The 24308-nt window shown below is 32.0% G+C and overlaps 1 pseudogene; it reads right to left on the reverse strand.

Moving 5' to 3' along the window:
- Nucleotides 1-6198: 6198 nt before the first annotated feature.
- LOC116145754 lies at nt 6199-11720 on the reverse strand (annotated as a pseudogene).
- Nucleotides 11721-24308: the final 12588 nt, after the last annotated feature.

A 24308-nucleotide genomic window follows, 5' to 3' on the forward strand; every position in this document is an offset into this window, starting at 1 on the left:
ATGGTTTATCAATAACTCTCATTCAACTGAAACGTAATAAGCTTGATACACCAAATTCACTTGTTTTCTTGAGCTATAAACATTGTAGTATTAAAAGAAGTTGAATTAATGATCTAGAAAGCAACAAAAGAGAGCAAAGGGCAAGTACTTTGCCACGAGAGAGTACGGTAGCAATTGATAGAGCAATGCTAGGCTTCTCTGCAACCTGAGATATGTATATTACAATAGTGAGAAAGAAACAACAGAGCAATAGAAATCTATTCAATACATAATGCAAAAGAACTCAATAAGGCACAAGAAGCGGAGAAAAGATAAATCAATACTGCTAGTTGTTTAGGATAACCAAAGAACTTAAAGCAAAGACATAATGCTGAACTGTAACGCCCCACTTGAGGTAAGTACTTAAGATTTACTGTATTACTTAACAGTTCATTGATTCAGTTTCAATTGAGTTTGTAGTTGTATTGGTTAAGTGTTTGCCTTGGTTTTGGTTGAGATTTGGTGAATTTTGGAAATCAATCTTCGCCGGGGCGAAGGAGAATCTTAGCCGCGGCAATGAGGTGCTGCACCCACGAGTAGGTTCTGCCGTGTTTCGCGGGGCGAATGAGTGTTCTTCGCCACGGGGAAGAGCTTAACAAAAAATTTCTTGAGTTTTCTAGAGAATTCTTCCTTTGGGGCATAATGACCTTTCTACCCCCAATTAGTAGGAAAAGTGGGGAGTAAAATGAAAGGAAATTTAGTAGAGAATGTGTTGGTAATAAGGATGTATTTGTAAAGAATCAAAGGATATAGATGAAATTTTAAAGGAAGAGCAAGGGCAAAATGGGAAACTATATAATTATATATATATATTATATATATATATATATATATATATATATATATATTATTATGTAATAGAGTTCAAGAGTAGAAACCTAGCCAACTATCCCTTCATTCATGCCATTCTTACTCAAATTCTCTCAAATTTCTCACTGATTTCCAAGGAAATTCATAGATTTTAGGTATTTTTAAGTGGATTTTCAATCCTAAGCATCCAAAGGTAAGATTCTGCATCAAGATGTGAGATTAATTTTAAAGTTTTGAATTCTTATGGTTTTATATGCTTAGGGTTTAAGAGGAAAGGGAATTCTATCAAGGAGAGATTATAATGTTGAGTTGCTCAAATTCAAGGTAAGTAAATCCAAACTAAATGAGATTTAAGAATTTATTTGAGTAGAAATTGTGTATGTATATGTATGTATTAGCTTGCTAAAGAAATTGAGATGTTATGAGTATGTATCTATGTTGACATGAATTTAATTGAGTTATGAGAAGTGTTGTAATTGTAGATGATGAGTTGAGTTTGATTGAAGTTGGAGGGGAGTTATGAGCAAACCCTATGGGAGTGTTTTGCCTTGACAGGAAATTAGAGTGTATGAGGGAGTTTTCCTCTCATTTTTGATGATTAAAGAGAAGAGTAGAGTTATAGATAAGTAGAGCTTTAGTATGCACATGAGTATTTGAGGAAATGCCTAAGTGAAATCTGCCTGTCACTTTAGTGAATTTGAGCATCAATGTGTATAGTGAAATGCTGAGACCAAAACATCAAAGTTGTAGCCCTGTTTTTAAGCTTTAAAACGAGACCAAAACCGTTGCAATCCGATGTGTATAACGCAGTTATGCCTTTTTTAGTGTGACCTGCGCAGAATGACTGTCTTGATGTACCATTGCATTTGTTTGCATAGTGCATTAGTGAGCATGAGCGTTCATACGCATTATTTATGCACTTAAGAAGTAGCTTGAGAAATAGTTGAGAATGTGAGTATAAGCTACTCTAAGAGTAAAGAGAGAGAATGAGAAAATGAGCACTAGAGAACAAAGAGAAAGAAGTGCTAAACAAAAGAGAATAGAGTAGGTTGTGCCATGGGGAACTTGTGAGTTATGGGTAGAGTATTCCGATGTACGCCGCATTGAGAGAGCAACATGAGTATGAGAGAGAGAAGTGGTGTGGCCCGTGAGAGGTATGCGGATGAGGGCTATACCCGAGAGTAACCGAGAGAGAGAGATTATACACTCACATGGCCAAGGGTTCCGAATCCATGCATAACGAGTCTGATCGACTAGAATGAGTAGAAGTCACGTAGAGTGGGAGCGAGTCCCGGCCGTGCCTCGGTAAGATGAGGCCGTGACTACTAAAGAGAGCTAGTAGAAAAGAGTTATGAGAGAGAGATGTATAAGAGGAGAGTAAATGAGAATTGTAAGGAAAGAATTAGAGAGAGATAGTACAGGGATAGATGCGTAGAGGATTTACTTACTGAGCATTATTTGTGCTCACCTATTGTTTTTTCATTTTGCAAAATCTAGGTGAGGACACGGTCGGATGGACGTCGGCAAGCGAAGGGAAATGGCTACACTGTCCATCTTTATTTTGATGTTTTGTACATGTTACAATGTTTGTGAAAAGATATTTATGTACATATATATATTAATGAAAGAAAAATTTGGGCCCAACTATTTATGTTATTTAAATGTGTTTTATTATGTGCATATTTTATGAGTATTTGAGTAGAAAGCGGCTATTACATGAACTCAACAAGCAATAATAAGGCAACTCAAAGTTTGAATGTCAAGACAAAAAGTGCCATCAAACACAGAATCAATGTAACACAAAATAGACATCTCTTTTCTAGGGCTTTAGACACAAATAAATTTATTTAACTGTGAAAACATACCTCATGGGAACTCCTTGTTGCGAATGTTCAAATATGGGTAGGGTTGCATACAAGTAGACGCATTCAGATGTTTGTCATAATGCATATAGTAGAAACTCTACAAAAACCAAAATAACCGCTGTAAATTCAAGAAAAAATCTTAAGGAAAAGAGAAAAATAAAAATATGCTCATTGGAGGCTCATAGTGGGGATGATCCTCTGAGAGGTTGTAAATGGCAAGCACAGTGCATGTAGCAATGCCTAAATATGTTATCTTCTCCCACTTTGCCGTCTCATCCAATCAAAATTTTTCAAGTAAATCAATCACACCAATTGAAATCTTCGAAAAGATGTTTCTAAATACACAAACTATATAGACAGCAAATATTTAGATTCTCATTTCGATAAACCCAAAAACACAACAAAACATGCCACAAAGGTATTTCCTGTTACTCTCATCTTCAAAGAGATTCCCAATTTTATATGCCTTCATACCAAATCCAGGAACTCCCATCGCCCGTTCACGATTCATGACATAATCTAATCCTCAAAATTACAAAAACAAAAAAACAAAATTGTAACATAGAATCCTTCAAAATACAGACCAAAATCGCAAATATACCAAATGCATGTGATATGATGACTAAATTAAAATATGAATCAAATAAGAATCAAAACCTAGATTAACGAAACATTTTAGGGATGCTTACAGGCATCGTCGTGATGACCTAAAGAAGTGAATCCTTGCTTGCGGGGAGCAAATTAGGGGTGAGTTTTGAGGGGTGGGGTGGGGAAAAAGGATAAAAGGGGTTGGGCCATTTTTTTCTATTTATTGGAAATTTGATTTTTCCTTAATTATTAAAAATTGGTTTTTTTCTTTTGTTTAAAAAACTTAATTTTTTCTTTATTTAATAGACTAATTTTAATAAAAATAAAAATGTTTATCTTTAATACATAAAATATATATTATTATTCATCATATCCAACACAAATTATATTATTCAACCTTTCATAATTTTTATAAATTTATTGACCCAAACTTTTCAATTAAGCTTGTTTCAAGTTTTGATATATGTTTAATTAATAATTACTTATGTTTATAAAGAAAAAAATGTCTATCTTTAATATATAAAATATATATTATTATTTGTATAACTATAAATATTGTAATGATTTTTTGTATAATTTCAAGCTAATAAATATTCATCATTTACATGCATATATATCTCATTCGCCTTATAAAATTAGAAGTTTAAATTAATCACTCAATTAAGTTCTTGTTGCAATAAATTAGAAATGACATTAAATAAATAAGATATTTAAAACCATATATCAAACACCTACCTTAAGGATAGCTTGAATTGCATAATTTACCTCAATTTTTAATTTCATATGATCATATATTGTATATACTTTAGTACGTGACAACTCAAAAGAATGAAAGTGTTCCAAAATGGATGAGACAACCGCCTGTATAGTGTAAAAATTATATTATTCATCAATCAAATATTGGTTGTAGGGTCGTTTTCTGATATTAATTAATTTAGTCAAGTTTATTAGTCTAGAGTTATTATTAGAAGTTAGAGTAGTATTAGGATTAAGTATTATTAGGTATGATGAAGAATATAACTCATTACATGATTGGATATTATCATTAGAATCCTTTAAGATTAGGAATTAGGATAACTTGTAAGTCTATATAAGAAGCATAAACCATAGATTATTTGTATTTTTATTGGATTAGGATAGATTCTAATATGCTAAAATGGGTTTTTTTTTTTCTTTTCTTTTCAAATTAAGAGTAAATTGTGTGAAAAGATCATTGTGGAGCTACTAAACATTAATGAAATAAATTAAAAAGCAAAGAAAAAACCATTTTTAAAAAAAATAATAAAAAAAAGACCATAGAAAAAAACCCATTTTTTTTTAAAGAATGATACTGCAGATTTGAACCAATGCACTCTTTTGTCAATTCTTTCCTTTAACCACTCAAGCAAACCTACTTATCAATTTCTCTTCCTTACTAATTATAATATTCATTCGTTCTACATGTCTATCTATAAATACAAACTCACAGCTAAAATGTGAGGGAAACAATTGCATTTAGATAGTGTTTGTCCCCTCCCTGCTTCTTCTCCTTCTTGTGTTATTTTTCTTCTTTCAGGATTTGGTTTTCCCAATTCAATTTTACAAAGAAAAGAAGAGACCAAAGGCGGCTCACTTCACCCAATTCAAATTTTCCCTTTTTCCTTGTAACACCAAAGAAAATTAGGAGAATCAAAGGAGAGTTAGGCATTCCTTTTTCCCTTTTTGCCCAATTCAATTTTTCCCTTTTCCCTTTTGTAATCATGATTGAATCAATTTATTTTTGTAATTTAATCTTTGATGTAAACTTGTAATACATACATTAATGTTTATATGTGATTCAAATATTAAGTCTATAACATTAAAGCCGAAAATGTAAACACTTTTATCATTAAAGCCGAAAATGGTACATAAATTTACATTTAAAATATTAATGATTTTGTATTTTTACAATTTTTTGGCCTTTTTGAGTTTTTAAAAATAAAAATTAAAGGAACCATATTATAATTTTTTAGCAAATTTGTCACAAAATATCACATTTAATTTAACTCAAATATTTGTCACTAATACTTCCATTATAACATTTATAAATAATTTTTTTTTTTGTAATAATAAATAATTCTTTTGTGACAAATTAGTTTGTAATTATAGTATGTATTATTAAATATAGTGACTAAAGTTTTTTATGACAAATATGTTTGTCACGATAAACAATTATCTTGGTGCTTAAATTTTGACTCAAACATTTTGTCATTAATATCTCTATTTCAGCATATATTATGACAATTATTTTTGTAGCAATAAATAAATTCTTTTGTGACAAATAATTTATATTATACGTGTATACTAAATACAGTCACTAAAATGTTTTATGACAAAATAGTGTTGTCACAATAAATAATTTACTTAGGTGCCAAAATCTGGCACCAAAAATTTGTGACGAAATATTATGATAAAATTGTTTTTCTTCAATATATTTCTTACGGATTTCTTTATTGTGATAAAATATTATGACAATATTTTTTTAGTCATTGTATATTCCCTTTGTCATACTTAATGTGATTTTTTTATTTGTCATAATACCCATATTACTTGTGACGAAATAGCTTTTGATAAATTAATTTGTCAATATAAATATTTCTTGTAACAAGTGTGTACTTACAATAGACTGTGGGCTCGACAACTGATAGAATTCAACAATTTTTATTAATAATTATAAAAAAAATTCGTTGTCCTTGCAATAATATTTGAAAGTTGACAACATTATGATTTTTGATTGATTTCGAAACTTGAAGGATGGTTTATGCCAAAAATACAAAATCTTAATATCATACTTATATATAATATATATATATATATATATATATATATATATATATATATATATATATGTTGTAAAATTTACACAATACAACACTAGTTCTCTTATTGATCATAAAAAGACATCACACAACACACAGCAATACAAACACAAAAGCAAATTAAACATCTTCCGACCAAACACTCTAAACATCACAAACATTTTGAGTTGATGAATAGTGAGCACCCACACCAAGTGCAACAATTATTCAATTCAACTCCAGGGCCTGCACGACATTCTAGTCTTTTGTTCCCTTTATTCTTCAACAATACTATTAGAATAATATACATTACTTCCTTGATCTTGATTTCTCAGACTGACATACTTGTGTTGCGGCGGAAGCTTCTGATGACTGGACGCGATGGATCAACCTCGTTGTCTTGAAGCTTAACCAGTGTGTAGATACCGGCACCAGCTAGGGCTCCGAGCGTTGGCGCCACTAGGTATATCCATAATAGATGGTAGTTTCCTGCTGCAACGGCTGGGCCAAGAGTTCGCACAGGATTCATTGAACCACCACTTGATGGCCTGCCATGGTAAATGAATCATTTAAGTAATAATTTATTGAGAAATACAATGTGTGTTGTACAAAATTGTTTACCTTAAGATATGTTATGCTGGGACCTATTTTAAGGAATGAAATGAGATTTTATTAATTAAACTACCACTACGTTTATGAACACTAATTTGTATATTCATAAAGCAGCTGGTGTGTTTGGTTTGATCTTTTATGGTATATTAATTCTTGAATCTTTGTAGATAACTTACTAACTTTAATAGTTTGAATGAAATGACTTATATTTTATGTAATTAAGTTATATTGTAAGATATTAAGAAGATATTCAAGATGCATGGTCATGATTCTCCATTTTTTATTTGATATGTAATGTTTTATGCTACATGAATTTTCCGGATTGATTAAATATTAACATACAAGAGATGATTGGTTTGACCCCTATTGATTGTGACAAAATTAACGTTTATTGATCATGCATGGTACCCTATGTCTTACATAGTTAATTAAATGTATGCTTTGATATTGTTTATGATATATAGATATGATCATGCTCATAAAATAAGAAAAAAATTACTAACCCTGCAATCAGAATATTGAGCATTACAGTAGCCCCAACAGCAATTCCTGCAACTCTCCCACCTGCAATTGCAAATGAGAAAGAAAGAAAATATATACAGCAATGTCCCGATTTGATCTTTACTTAACAAAAATGTAAAATTATAATCGACGGTTAAAATAAATTAAAAATAGGAAACAAATCATAACCATACATTTTCATTAAATGAACATTATTGTCATTATATTTGCTAAATAATACGTACCGCTCGAGTGTCCGTAGCCACAGCAGTTACGACGAACAAAAGATTGAAAGTGATAATGAACTCGAGAACGAAAGCCTGGCCAGTGCTGACAGAAGGAAGGGTGACTCCACCAGAAAGGTAAGGATGAAACACCCCTTTGAGGGCAAATGAAGCACAAATGGACCCTGAGACTTGAGCCAGAATGTAGCCGGGAACTTGCTTCCATGGGAAGTGACGAAGCGCTGCAAAACTGATGTGAGCGAGGGATTCAAATGGGCTCCCGAGATGTGGTCCGTCGAGAGGATGATGATCAGCACTGCCAGCCCGGCGCAGGCTGCGTTGCCGATTAGGGTTTCGGCGCCATTGTACTTCTGGTTCACTATGGGACACTGCTGTTGCTGCGAAAATTAGGATGAAGGTTCCCACAAATTCAGCTCCTAGCTGCATAATCACATATGAATCTCTTTGTTAGAAATTCGGTGTGGTGAATTTTTTTTTTTTTCTTATGAGAGAAATTATATATGAATAACGGAGAAACTTTAGTTTATGGTAGTATCACTAATGGTATTACAACGAATACTTGCATCTAGGATAAATTTAAAAATACAAATTAATGAGATAAATGTAACTTCTAACCCATTAACTAAAGTGGTGACAGAGTCAGGAAATTGTTTTAATGGGGAAAAGAAAAAAAATGACAAATATTAAAAAATTATTCATGAAATTTTTATTTTTTAGTACGTCAAAATTTTATTAATAAATTTTCATATAAAAAATATTTTTTGTATTTTTTATGTATTTGATATTGACGATAAAAATGCTTTTTAGAACTCAGAATAATAGTTCAAGTGTTATTTAAAGAATTGCTATGTGATGCATGTTATCAAAAAGCTTTCAAGCTTTTTTTTTTTCACAAAAAGCTTGACTATAAAGAAAAATTTCTCAAATTTATATGTTATAATGCAGTTATTATTTATCCATTAATCTGAAATTATATTTATGCTTAACTCTTAGAAATTGATCATAACAAACAACATCTTATTTATAGTTTCTAAAACAATGAAATAATCCATACTACTATTTTGAATAGATGAAGATAAATTAAGTTAAAAAAGGGAGAAAAATTAATTTGAGAATCATAATATAAAAAAAAAAAAAAAAAAATTGTTAGTATACTATTTACAAGACCAATAAAAAAAATAAAAGACAAAAATATATTTGAGATTTCATAAAAAAATAAAAGTGGTGATAATGCTAGAATTTAGGGTCCATTGTAAAATAAATAAATAAAAGGGTGCTAAGTAAAGACACAAAGTAGAAGGATATAACTGAAATTTTCCCAAGCTCGATAGGGCATGAGCCCCCACTCGTCCCTTAATGTCTCCATTCCTCAAGTAAAGTCTAATATAATAAATTAAAACAAAATAACCCATTTTAACTTTTATTTTATAATTTTCTTAATTTTTTTTTCAAAACCTAGTTTAAAGCTTTCTTAAGTTAAATGACTACTTTAATCTTTATAAAAACTCTACTTTTTTTAATAAAACTATTTGTACAAACTTTTTTCATATAATCTTATGTGTCACCACTCTTTAATTGACATATCATTCATCTAATTTGTTAAGCGTTTAATGAGTTGACTTTTTATGTGTATTAGTCCATTTATTTTAGCGTAAAGCTAAGTATACAACACAATCTCAGAACCCTCGACGTGACAGCTCGTCATTGATCAACTCATAAAATGAGTCTCGTCTGCTTGTATGGGTCCCGTCTATCTATTTTTAAGCTATCCAATGACAAGCTGCCACGTCGAGAGTTATGAGAGAAGGTTGTGGGCCTAAGATTATTCTTTATTTTATGACACATAAGATTGTATGAAAGAGTTTGTACAAATAATATTATTCTAATTTTTTTATCTATACAAACAACTACAAAATGATAAGGGTAATATTACGCCCACAAACCCTTCTCACTAACTTTCTTTCATAAACGCGACGTGACAGCTCGAAATTAGTCAATTCACAATGGGTCTCATCTAGTTAATTGCAAGCTATCACGTCGCGTTTATGAGAGAAAGTTAGTGAAAAATGTTTATCAACATATCCTCATTGAAATGATAATACCCTATATAATATTACATATACAAACTGACATGTTTAAACGTGATGGGGTAATTTTGAATTAGAGATAAGTAAAACAATTACAGTAGATGATATGTCAAACATCCAGGGTTGCTACATTAGTTTGTAGGGAATAGTTTGTATATGTAGTATTACTCAAAATTTATATTTTTATTTTAATGAGTAATACTACACCCATAACCTCTTCTTACAAAATTTCTCTCACAACTCCGATATGACAGCTCGCAATTGGTCAGTCGCAATTTATTAGATGAGACGCTTTGTTAGTTGATCAAGTCGCAATTTATTAGATGAGACACTTTGTTAGTTGATCAATCGCGAATTGCTACGTCGGAGTTGTAAAAGAAAATTTGTGATGAGAGATTGTAAACATAGTATTTTTGTATTTTAATTATTTTATCGATTGAACAAAATTATCGACACTATGGACAACTTTGACTTGAAAACAAGCCAACAGGATATATCAATAATAAGAAAATGCCAAATAACTTATAATTGTTATTTTTTTATTTGATTGGTCGGTGACTTAATATGGGTATAAAGTCCAAGACTATAATAAAACACCTAAACCATAAATTAACATTAAAAAAAAAATTTTATTTATTCACAATCCAACCAATTTTATTATAGCAGTAATCTTTAATCAAAGTTTATTAATGTTAATTATAAAAACAAAGATCAAAATTCTCTCTCAAGGCTCAATAAATAAATAAACATATATATATAATATATATATGGTAAGAAGGCTGCCTAGATTAACAAACGCGCATCTCAACTAATCCTCATGATCCATTGGACACCGTACAAACTCAAAGGAAGTAATCTGCAATATTGTGATAGTGGTTTCTATATTTAAATCCAAGAACTCGAATAATTGAGCAAAAGCTCAATAATACACCATAATGGTTGTGAAAAGAATTAATCTTTGGGATTGGGAATGAATTTTTTATAATATAATAAGTTGTTAATCACCAACCATTTACCAAACTTTAATTAGAACTTAATTCCTCACTTAACATCAAAAGATTAATTGATATTTACTAATTAACGAATAAAATTAGATCTTGGATTTGATAAGAGTTAGATTAGAGGATTCCCCTAATGAAAGAGTATAAAAACTAAGGACAAAATTATAAACAAAATTAAAACTAATGTCATGGCATGAGCTAAGCTAAAAAAATTAAACGTTATCGGTTAACGTAAGATAAGTACCTTGCGGGTAAAAGAGACATCGGGAACCGAAAACTCGATAGAGCATGTGTGTGGATTAGTACTCCACATTGGGGCGGTGACCGGTACACACTTGCAACGAGGCATTGACATCCGATCATAGGACAGCGAGTCAATTCGCTGAGACGAAATCAGCGGTCCACCTGGTGTCCCTGGAGTCGGCGGTGCTGATACTGGAGTTGCCGGTACCGATACTGTTCCTGCACCCTCTTGTGGCATTTTTTTTTTTTTTTTCAAAAGCAACAAAATAATAATTTTTTTTTTTTCTTGGGTTTTAAGATAAAATATTGGCTAGAAATGAAAGATAACTTACATGATTTGAAAGCTTTTATAAAGATATTTCTACAGGGTAACTTTGATCCTTTCCAGGATCGATAAAGCTAAGAAAATATCAAAATATTTATGCAGAAATGAAGAAATGCATGGATAAAAATACTCCAAGAAAAAGACTAATTTTTTTTTTTTTTTTGGGGGGGGGGGGGGGGGGGGGGGGGTTTGAAATGGATGTGAAAATGGACTAAAATTACATGATTTAGAGGCTTTTATAAATGTGTTTCTAAGGAAGAAGAAGAGAAATAAAACAAGCCAGATTAAACTCTAAAACAAAAACTACAGATAAATAACTTCACCTCTTTGCATAGATCAACCTTCTTTTTTTTTGGTTTTTTCAGGAAATGGGATTCTATGGAAAATGGAAGAGAAAATTTTACATGCTTCAAGAGTTTTTATAAAGTATTGGTTAAGGAAGAGAGAAAATGGAGGGATCCAGCTTCAGGAAAAAAAAAAAAAAAACTAAAACAAAAGGTTAAAGATCTCGCAGGGAAACATAAAAGAGAGTTGAAACTCAAGAATGTGAAAAGGAAGAGAAAAGCAGAGAGTGGTAAATATTAAATGTTGATGACGAAGGATTGAGGAAGAGAAGTTAGATGTATTGTCGTTTATATATACAGAAAAGGAGAGTATGGGGATAATTTTGATACTCTCCCTGAATTTTTAGTGGTGCTCTGCAACTTTTCAGTTTTTTTATATTTATTGTTGATGGTGTGTTCAAAAGTCAAGGGTTCTTGGCATTTAAGGTCAACTATACAACCCGTTAACTCAATATCATTTACGCCAACAAAATGGCAATTTCTCAAGGGAGTTCAACTATAATTTCAAAGATGTGAGGGGTATTTATTATTAGAAAAAACTTTGGAGAGGTTATCAAAATTAACCCATATTACTATCATCACATCAAATTTAATAGTAAAGTCAAAGCCAACCCATCATCTTAACACCTAATTCTACAGTCACAGGTAGTTAGAACAATCACCTTGAACACAGACAACAAGAGCCGTCCGATCAAGTAAACTTCAAAGGATTTTCATCTGTCATTTCTAGAAGTTCAAATTGCCCTGTGACAGTGACACCATCCTTTTATCTGCTTAATTAATTCCACTAATGTATTAAAGAATTAAATTAACTTTACGAACGCATTTGGTCCAATTATCTCCAAGGTACACCATCCACACATGCTCTTGTGTGCTACACTTTTTTATTTAATTTAATATGATTGGAATGATCTAAAATCATAACATATCCATCGTTTATTCTTGGGCTTACCTGTTCACTTGTTAATAAAAGAATTTAGTTGAAATACTTTCATGTCCAACCGTCCAATTCTATGACGAATATATTTATTATATCGATAACTTTATTGGTTTTATTTTTATGAAAGATGTTTTCAATAAACCGAAAACATATACAATTATTCAAGAACGAAACCACGGCACATATCCTGTTGGAAGCTATTTACCCTAAACCATCGTACAATACATTATCATAACACATCTCCCTTATATATTCATAGGACTTTCGATAAAAAATAAATAAATAAATAAAAAAGATTATAGTTGAACTAGCTATGTGCAACTGTCCAATCACATAGAATATACATCTTTTTTTATCACCTTTAATCAAACAAAAGTTATTAATAAAAACAAACAATATATCTCCCTTTTTATTTTACTCATTTGCATTCTAATCTTTATAACATTACCATTGGCCATTGTTTTAAAACCCGACCTGACCAGTTGAACTGGTTCAACCGAGACCCAAAGCCTTCACCGGGTCAGGTTACAAAATTTCCTATTCATTAAAAACCATAGAAATTAGGACATCAATCTATGGACAATTGAAGACTAGAATGTTAGGGTTTTTGAAGAGGAATAGTCGGTGAGTGCAATAGTGGCAACGGCAGCAATTTCTGATGAGTGAATCGATCGAAAATCGCAAAAACAATGTTGTCAGAAAAAGCCCACTGTCGTCGACTATTAGGGAGGCGAACGGGGAAAGGGTGAGATGAGTTTTAGTCAGGTGACTGAGGGGAGTGTTTTCATGGTGATGGGGAGTGTTGTCGTCGTTGGAAACAAACCCTATTTGCCGACGCTGACGATGGTGTTTGGGATGTTTTTGCAAGATTTCAAACCTATAGAGACTTACAGTAATTTTTAGAGATATTTTTGTTAGATTTCAAACTTTTGGACATCGATTTGACCCGTCGGTCAACTTGAGACTCAATCACTTTGCCGAGTTTCACCCCAAGTTGGGTTTTAAAACATTGCTATTGACCTTAGCTATTTTCAAATATCATAATATGATACAAACTCATAATATATATATAATTATTATCATGAAAAAATGTTCTAGATCTGTCATCAACTTAAGTACCATTGTATACGTTCTATTAATTTTTTTCTTTTTTCATTTTCTATATTTGTTTTCCATAACCCACCAATGCCATAGCTTCTTTATGCTTGCATTTTTTTTTTCTTAAAGAAAAAGAAATTCCATTTGAAGAATTATTATACTTAAAGAAAAACACCTACTTCTAAATTAAAGAAAATTTTAAAGGTTAATTAGCTGTCGGTAAGTATAATTAGGTCAACTTCTCAAAAAAAAAAAAAAAAAGAAAAAAAAAAGAAAAAAAAAAGTTATTCAATTATAATTATAAACATGCTTGGTTTAATAGTCAAACAAAAACACTGTAAACACCAGTGAACCCATTATCTTCTTTAATGATTTCAAAGCAATGCACTATGATGAATGAACCTTAACCAATTGCATTATTTTATTACTGTAAGTACTTTAATTTTGTCAACTTATTCATTTGGATTGAATCAATTTAGTTTCACTTTAAAGGTCTTTACAACAAAATCCCAGTAATCACAAAACGTCTGGCATATTTTATTTTAATATTCATGTATATCGCATTTGCCTTAATTAAATGTGATTATATTTCCAATTGTGAAAAAAAAAAATTTGTGGACATTATATATTATGTGAGTTAGAAAAGTTTTTATTAATTATGATTTCAAGAATCCTTTTCCTAAAAGAAGATTATGATTTTAAGAATTCTTTTCTTATAAGGAGATTATAGACTAAAGAATTATTTCCTATAAAGGAGTCTAGGATTTCAAGAATCCTTCCAAAACAGGTTTGGTCTCTTGTTTATCCTTTCAAAGTCACTTAAGTATAAATAATCATTTTATTATTGTGACCTTTTGGAAGGAAGCCATATTATTTACCTCCATTATTCTCTGAATATTTTCTTTGAGGTTGTTTAGTTTTTGTAGGTTTCAAATATGCTTTGGTAGGCTTTGAATTACCGTGTTTTATCTCTTGCTTGCATGAGCTGATTCTGGAACGCTATTCCGTGTTGAGATCTAGACATGTTCGAGCTGCTACTACCGAAATAATTCGTCATTGTTGAAACTTGAGAGGAGCTCAAGTGCGACCTGGTGGTCTCGTGGAGGAGAAGCTAGACTATGAAGATTTGAGTTTCAACTAAAGAGCGAAGATTGAAGTGTTGTCCAAATAGGAAGTTTTTACAACTGATACTTATTCTTGTCTTTGTAATTGAACACATAATTATTTTATAATGGATTAGCTTCTTCTGGACTTGGTCCCATGTCAAGGTGGAAATAACCGACTTGGCCCGCTGTGGGTTATAGGAATTGGCGGGCCGGGCCTAACCTAGCCCGCCAACAAGGGCGGGTCGGGTTAGGCCCGCCTCTTGGCCAAAAAGGCTGGCCCAGCCCAGCCTGCCAACCCTAACCCGACGGGTTTTGATACGGGCCGGGCTGGGTTAGCCCATATTTTTTTTTTTGTTTTTTAATTTTTTTTCTTTTGTGTAATTGTTTTTACTTCTTAGTTAACTTTTTAAATACCAATAATTCAATTAAATTAATTGTTTTTTTGTTAACATTTAAAATATTAATTCAATTTTAATACACTGAAATTGTAGTATAAGAAAAATTAGATTTATTCATTTATCAAAAAATAAAATAAGAAATTACAATAATTATTGCCTCGTTAAAAACCTTACCAAGAAAAACCTAATGGGATAAAAACTTGGTAAGGAAAAAATAGTGCAATAATTTACAATTAATTTACAAAACAACTAATTTGGGGGTTGACTAAGACCTCCCTCATCCGTATCATCTATATTACAAAATTGAAATGATTCTATTAAAGTATTGTCGACAACCTCATATTGATCCTGATGGCGCGACCGTTCCCAATCTCGAAGACATGTGAGGACTTCAATCATTTTTTGTGAAAGTTTAGTCCTCCTTTCATTTAAAATTCTTCCACTTGCACTAAATGTTTGTTCGGATGAGACGATTGAGACAAGAACAGAGAAAACATCCAAGGCAAGTCTTGATATGAGGTGTATCGGATTCTGAGATTGGGAAAGCGGGACTATTTGAATCTACTGCATTTATGTTAGTAAATTCAGGGGGACTAGGATAGTTTCCTTCATCATCGAAATCGATGGGATGAAAATATCTATTAATTGTAGTTAAAAAAAAAAATTCATATAGAAGAAATAAAAAATTAAAGAAGGAGAATTGGAATTCGGAAATACGAATTGAAAATTGCAAAAACTAATAAAAATTAAAATGAGAGCAAATTGATAACAAAGAGAATAATTGAGAGATTTCATTAGAGATTAAAGAAAATGAAAGAATTTGGGATGTGAGAAAATATGAGAGTTTAGGCCCTATTTATAGAAAAAAATGGAAAAAGAAAATAACAGAAAAGATCCCTTCAACTGCTATAAAACGACTATATTTCAAGGGTAAAAGGGGTATTTGCAAAATTTTTTTATTTTATTTTATTTTTTTCGTCCAAACCGCGAGCCAACCCGTCGGGTTGAAAACTGCTAACCCGGTGGGTTGGAGGGTTTTTTCAAAAAAATTAAAGAATTAACCCGTCGGGTTGACATATTAAAACCCGCCCCGCCCTGCGGGGTATATGAACCCAACCCGCCTTTTAGGCGGTCCAGATTGAACCTGTCTTAATGCGAGTCCGGTTAGGGTTGACCCACATAACCTGACCCATTTGTTCCACCTCTAATCTCATAGATGTAAGCATGTTACCGAACCGTGTAAAATTGAGTTATGTGCTTTATTTTATGTCGTGTATGGTTTATATGTTTAATCATTAGTTTAGCAACTCATTAAGCACAACGTGAACAAGTAATCTTAATTCTGCATAAGTTTTAATCAACATGATAAGGGTTTAAAACTTTCAATTACAAACTAATTTATCTCAACAATTTATTTATTATGATGGACTAAATATAATAATAAATGCAACAAATAAACATATAATTTAGATTTAAACATCGAGATCTTCTCTTGTCAAGTTTCATTTATTAATTTACATTATGAATTTAATTCTACTATATTTAAATTTATAGAGAATGATATCAGCATGCCATGGTTATAATTGGTTGAATTAAAATTTTAATTAAACCATTACTAAATTAATCCCCAGATGGTCGGAGTGATTAGCCGCACCGTCATACATTTTAAGAAGACAATGTGCTTCACATCATATAGAGTGTTTTTATTTTTTAATACAACATTATTATTTCCTTATAATTTGGTTTACCAAATTAATTCAGGATGGTGGGAAGATTCCTTTAGGCTTTAGCATTTATATTTAATTAAATAATTAATTTGCATAAAATAGAAAATAAATATAAATTACTTGGCTTCCAAGTTCTTCGCAACTTGTGGCTTTTCTTGATTATTTGCCATGCCAAATAAGAACATGTTTCCTAGAAGGATCCTATGAGGGTTTCAAGGATTAAAACTAGAGGGTAACGTTTCCTTTGTTGGAGGAATCAACTTTAATAATTATATTTAAAATATTCCAGAAAATTTTATTTAAATTCATAATTTATTAAGGTTCATTCAACATAATTGTAATTATTATAATTTTTTTTAATTGTAATAAATAATTTTAATTATCTAATTCTTTAAATAATTTTTGTAGAAGAAATTATAATTGTTCAAAATTCATTGTTTTAAAACTTGGTCCGGCTCGACCGGTTCAATCGGTTCAATCAGTATCCTGGGCCTTGGTCGAGTTACCAATTTTCCTATTCACCGAAAACCCTAAAAATTGGGATAGTGATTGGCGAACAATTGAAGGCGACGATAATGGGCTTTTGAAGAGGAAAGGTCGGCGAGTGCAATGGTGGCAACGAAAGTGATTTCCGGTGAGTGAATCGACCGTAGATCGAAAAAAAACTTGCGGCGGCAACAACTGACGTTTATCGGTGATTGGCGAGGCGAATGGGGGTGGGGTGAGATAGGTTTTGGTCAGTAGGTTGGGGGGAGTATTTTCGTGGTGATGGAGAGGGTTGTCGATGCCAGCGGTGGTGAGATCTTGTCAAAATTGAACCGATTTTGGCCAGATCTTAGGTAGATTTTCTAAGGAATGGCTAAGAGGATGATTGGGATTGCATTTGGTGTGTTGTCGCCGCCAACTAGTCGACCACTGATTTGTATTTGGGGTGTGTTTGCTAAATGTCAAACTTTAGGGACTTAATGAATTTTTAGGGGTGCATTTGTGAATTTTAAACTTTTGGACACTCGATTTGACCGATCGGTCAACCCGGAACCAGCAACTTTGTCGGGTTTCACCTTGGGTTGGTTATTAAGGGTGCGTTTGTTTTAGTATTTTGGATAGTATTTTTGAAAAAGTAAGAGTTGGGTGGTAATAACGAGGTAGGATTTGGAAATTAATAAAAACACCCCCTTAGGTTTGTTAATTTTTAAACACCCCTGTAATAAAAACATTAAAAATTACAAAAACACCCCTACCCACCCATTAAATACCGGCAATCAACCACCACCGTCGGAGGGTGGCTGGAGTCTCCGTATCGACACACTACCGGCTTGATCTGGCTGATTGTGCACCGAGATGGCCTTTTCCAGCCAGATCGACTCTAGATCTAGCCGAAAAAGGCTAGATCTACAGCTATATCTGGCCATTGACGACCAGATTTGGCCGCGTTTGGTAGTCAATGATGGGCAAAGATATGGTCGTCATTGACAATTAGCTACAGCTAAAGATCTTGCTGTCAATGGCAAGATCTTTAGTAGTAGATCTGGCCTTTTCTAGCCAGATCCACGATAGATCTGGCCGAAAAAGACTATATCGGCACAATACCAGCCAAATCCAACCGGTAGCGCGCACGCCATTATACCAGATTTCGGCCACCTTCCGACGGTGATGGCCGGAATCTGGCAAATGTGGGTGGGTGGGTGGGGGTGTTTTTGTCAATTTCTAAAGTTTTTTTTTTTTTTTTGTGTGTTTAGTTAAATTAACAAACTTAGGGGGTTTAAAAATAATTGAATAAAATATAATAGTATTTTCAGAATAAGGAAACAAATGTTTATTTTGGAAATAATAGGAATAGAATAGGGGAAAAATAGGGAAACAAACGCACCCTACCCTCTCTTTGTTTTCATAGTTCTCTTTTTTTTTTTCTTTTTTCTTTTTTCATTTTAATTCTTAAATTAAAAACAACTTTGACAATGCCTTCTCAATAAGATTAAAATATAGTTCAATTTATCATATGGGTACTTTGTCTTCGTTTATCTTCCTTTTTAAAAGTATAATATATATATTTTAAAAAATAAAACTCATCAAAGGTACTCAATTCAATTTTTCGACGTCAACAAAATCAATAATATCTTTTCTTTTTTTATTTTATTGATGCTTTAAATTATGGTTATCCCTCAAAAACAAGTTTCTAGTTTTCTATTTAGCCACCTTTAATATGGAGGTAATTTTATCTATCCTTGACAGATTGTTAAGTCTTAAAAGTCCAATGATTTTTTAAAACTATCAAATTTCACTTGACATTACCAAAATCCACTTAAAAGTATATAAAAATGAAACTCNGGGTGAAACTTGTTTGAGGATTTTAAATTTAATTAAGCTTGGTGTTTGGGTAAAAGTGTTTAAAGAAAAAGTTTAAATTTGTTGCTTGAATTGAAGTGTGTTGGGTTTGTATGCAATTTAATGGAGTCTTGGAGCCATGTTTTTGGGGGGAAAGGATCTATTGCAAATGATACAATTTCACCTTCGGATTCTTCTGCAAGAAGTAAAAACATATTGATGGGCTGGGAATTGAAAAGTTTTGGTAATAACATGTTAGTCTTAGGTCAACAACAAGCTATTGAGAACCAAGGTTTTAGTGAATTTGGTATTCAAGAATTGGTAGTATAGGGTGAAATTAAAAACTAAAATCTGGAGAGAGAAAATACGGGCCACTCGCGGGTCCACCCGTACCCGTATAGGGTAGGGCACGGGTCCAACATTTTGGACCCATATATCTCGACCCGTATAAGGACCCGTACCCATTTGACCCGTACCCGTTTAACCTGGATCGTACCCGACCCACCCACCTGTTTTGCCAGGTCTAATAACGAGGTAGGATTTGGAAATTAATAAAAACACCCCCTTAGGTTTGTTAATTTACTAAACACCTCTGTAATAAAAATATTAAAAATTACAAAAACACCCCCACCCACCCATTAAATACCGGCAGTTGACCACCACCATCGGAGGGTGGCTGGAGTCGCCGTATCGACACACGACCGGCTTGATCTGGCTGATCGTGCACCGAGATGACCTTTTTCAACTAGATCTACAGTTATATTTGGTCATTGACGGCCAGATCTGGCCGCGTTTGGTAGTCAATGACGGCCAAAGATATGGTCGTCATTGACGACTAGCTACAGCCAAAGATCTTGCTGCCAATGACAAGATCTTTGGCAGTAGGCAGTAGATCTGGCCTTTTCTGGCTAGATCTACGGTGGATCTGGCCGGAAAAGACTATATCGACGTAATACCGGCCAAATCCAACCGATAGCACGCGCACCATTATACCAGATTTTGGCCACCTTCCAGCGGTGGTGGCCGGAATCTAGCAAATGTGGGTGGGTGGGTGAGGATGTTTTTGTCAATTTCTAAACTTTTTTTTTGGTGTTTAGTTAAATTAACAAACTTAGGGGGTTTAAAAATAATTGAATAAAATATAATATTATTTTCAGAATAAGGAAACAAATGTTTATTTTGGAAATAATAGGAATAGAATAGGGGAAAAATAAAGAAACAAACGCACCCTACCCTCTCTTTGTTTTCGTAGTTCTCTTCTTCTTTTTTTCTTTTTTCATTTTAATTCTTAAATTAAAAACAACTTTGACAATGTCTTCTCAATAAGATTAAAATATAGTTCAATTTATCATATGGGTACTTTGTCTTCGTTTATCTTCCTTTTTAAAAGTATAATATATATATTTTAAAAAATAAAACTCATCAAAGGTACTCAATTTAATTTTTCCACATCAACAAAATCAATAATATATTTTCTTTTTTCATTTTATTTATGCTTTAAATTATGGTTATCCCTCAAAAACAAGTTTCTAGTTTTCTATTTAGCCACCTTTAATATTGAGTTAATTTTATCTATCCTTGAGAGACTGTTAAGTCTTAAAAGTCCAATGATTTTTTAAAACTATCAAATTTCACTTGATATTACCAAAATCCACTTAAAAGTATATAAAAATGAAACTCTTAAAGATATCAAAATCCCTCTAAAAATATCCCAAAAAAAAAAAAAAAAAAACCTTTATAAGGGTATATAAATCCCTTGACAAAGACTGTTTAATAATTTATAAAAATCGTTGGTACATTCGAGACTCAACGGTCTCTTAATTTGTCAAATAAAATTAACACCCTCGATGATATAAAAAAACCTCTCTCAAATATCCAACTACAAGATGACATTATTATTGTAACTTAATTAACGTTATCACTGCAGCATGATTCATAAAAGATCCCTCTTCTAATGTGACATTCAATCAAAGTAGAATTAAGGTACCATTAATATATTAAACATATGCTCCTACTTCCCGACTTTGTTGCTCTTTCTTTAGTTCTCTTTGGAATACTAAACCCTAATTAATCCTCACAACAATATTTTTTCTTCTCTTTTCTATTCTTTTATTTGTTTTTTTTATAAAGTTGAGCTTATGTTATTAGAAATGGATGTTTTGGAAAGAGCACTGAGGGACAAAACTTAGTGGAAACTAGAGGCGCTTTTAAGTTGCGCATATTCTGAGTTTGCCCTTTCAGTCAGCAATGGAACCTTCAACTCTTTTTTATTTTATTATTACTTTATGTATGACTTCAATATTCTTTTTATATAAAAGTGTTAATATTATACAAGAAAGAAACAAAATCCAACAAAACCATTCCAAACAAAAAGTGAATTCATGATCCTTAATTTGAAGATTTAGAATTGTATTGTGGGAACCCACTTCTTTAAGGTATCAATGAAGTATGATAATTAAAAATTAAAAAGAATTAATCAATTTCTCTACACCATTCTTTTCCGGAGACTCTTTAATGATTGCATGTGAAAAGCTATAGCCTCCATCTAATGCGGTTTCATCGTCAAGATCTTGATTCTTCCAAACAAGCTTTTATGAAAAAGAAAAATAATTATCATCTATCTTGTAGAAAATATGGTTTAATTCTTGCTTTTTCATAATTTTCGCAGAGTATTATAGACCTGTTTTACATCTACTAAGAGGATTTTTGATAATTTTGTAGGAGCGATCTTAATGTTTTTATGCTAAAGACGGATCTTTGATAAAGTTTGTAATACTTTCTGAAAAACATTGGTGCTCATAGTATATTTTCGAAAAATATTACAAACCTCTTTGATAATTGATTGGTAGGTGAAGAGTTTTTTTTTTTGATTTTGTAGAGGGGCTTTTGATATTTTTATACCAAAAAATACTTTCTTATGAGAGTTAGTAATACTTTCCAAAAAGCGTAGGGGCATGTAATATATATTTTCGGACAAATGGTAGGTGGGTGAAGTTGAATGATGATTAAAACAAGATATTGACTTTAAAGTGAAAAGTTAACTAGAGTTGGTTTGTAACTTTAGTTAAGATAATCATAGTTAAAGAATTTGTATAAAAAGACAATATCATGTCTATTATTGTAAAGTTGAAGATTAATAAAATTTTTTCTTCATCAGATTTTTAGTTTGCTTTAGGTGGAGCCAAGGAACATAATAATTTAACCGCCATTGAGTATTCCAACGGTCAACTAAGACTCTTGATTGTATTACTCAAGAAGTCCTAAGTTTAATCTATCTGGGTTACTAATAGGGGTGGCTACTAGGAAGATTTATCCGATTGTCAACTTTAGGGCCCAGGAGATTAGTCGAGGTGCGAACAAATTAGTCCGAACACCACCGGTCACCAAAAAATAATAATAATAATAATAATAATTTTCAGACAATTTTTTAATATTTTTAAAAGAAAAATTAATCTCTTTTAAGTTTGTAGGTGTCCATTATATTTTCCTAAGTTTCACAAACCTTCAATAATTGGTAGGAGCATGGAGTAATAATAATAATAATAATTTTCAGACAATTTTTTAATATTTTTAAAAGAAAAATTAATCTCTTTTAAGTTTGTAGGTGTCCATTATATTTTCCTAAGTTTCACAAACCTTCAATAATTGGTAGGAGCATGGAGAGTTTTAGTAATTTTGTGGTGGGATTTTTAATTTTAAACCAAATTTTGATCTTTTAAGAAGTTTTTAGTACTTTTCAAAAATCATAATGTTATGCCTAAAGAGTCACGCTGATGTCAGCTCAACAAGTGCCTAAAAGACAAATTGTACTTCCTGTCAAGCCCATACCGCCTCAAAGATATCTTATACCAACCCTATTTCATTTTAAGAGAAGAACGGATGAGAGCTGTCCATGTGTCAAGGAGCTTACAAAACACTCATTACATTGACCTCATATGTGTATAAATTGACACTTCTCTTCATGAAAAAGAGAAGTTGGGCATATGAGAGTTAGACATATATTTGAGCTTCATTCTTTCTCTCTGTAAAGCAAAGTATTTCTTCATCTTTATATGTCTTACGGCAATATCATAGAAATAGTCAGAGAACAATAAAATAACAGTGGATGTAGAATTTGCTTTAAGCATCTGAACCACTATAAAAATCTCTCTTGTCAGCCTATTATTTATATTTTCTGCAACATATATAATCTCAACACCATATTCAAATCTCATGGATCCATCATGTGTAACTTCTAAGACTATCTTAGCACTTTGCGCGTGCAAGTTGTTGGTGTCCAAAATCAAGCATCAACGCATAAGTATTGATAATTTTTGGAAAGTATTGCAAAATTGTTCCACATTTGTTAAAAGTGTACAAAGTATATGACACATATACAAAAACTTCTCTCTTAAAAAGTTTATAATATACTTTTCGAATTTTGTAGGTGTGAGATGGAATTAAGTGATGTTATATATGAAAATTGATTGAGGCACAAACTTTATGTTATAATTTTGTTGGAATGTGCTTGTTGAGTTAAAAATACTCCTCCAATCTTCAACATGATTCGCAATACGAAGGTCCCAATCTTCTTTCTAAGCAAATGCTAGTCATACTCAACAATCATTCACAAAGCAACACCAATAGTATATAGGTCACCAGAACTTTCCTTCCTCTCTCAAAATGATTCCAATGGTTAATTTATTGCCAAAAAAGAGTTGAAAAAGATGGATTTCTTGCAAAATTTAGTGGTTTAGGATCCAGTGGATGCCAGTGTCTCAGCTATCTTTTTGCCAATATTGAAGGATATTCTCATTCAATTTGACTTAAAGGAACAATCTTTAAACCACATGATTTGATTTGACAAGATCATCTTCTTTATTGGCCACATGACTCATGAGAGAAGCCTTAGCTTAGCATTATCTACTAGTGCATGTGTTCACTGTAAAATCATCAAAATTTTCTATCCTAATAGAGACTAAATAGTACTAAAAAGAAGCAATAAAAGACATATTCTTGCATTTTGGACATGCACTCAATTATGACAAATATGTCTCACCCAATTTTTGTCATGTTGATGGGAACTTAACTTGATCCCATTCTTTTAAAGCTTAGAGTAGTCTGTGTTCCTATTTTCTAATAATTCTTTCACTGTGTTTATACGTATCCGAAAAGAAAAGAAGAAAAAGTGATAAAAAGGTGACAAGTTTCAGGAATCGTAATTGATATGGTTTTGAAATCAAAGAGGGAATCATTTGT

This window comes from Pistacia vera, unplaced genomic scaffold (genome assembly GCF_008641045.1).
Source record: "Pistacia vera cultivar Batoury unplaced genomic scaffold, PisVer_v2 Contig467, whole genome shotgun sequence".
NCBI classification, from domain to species: domain Eukaryota; kingdom Viridiplantae; phylum Streptophyta; class Magnoliopsida; order Sapindales; family Anacardiaceae; genus Pistacia; species Pistacia vera.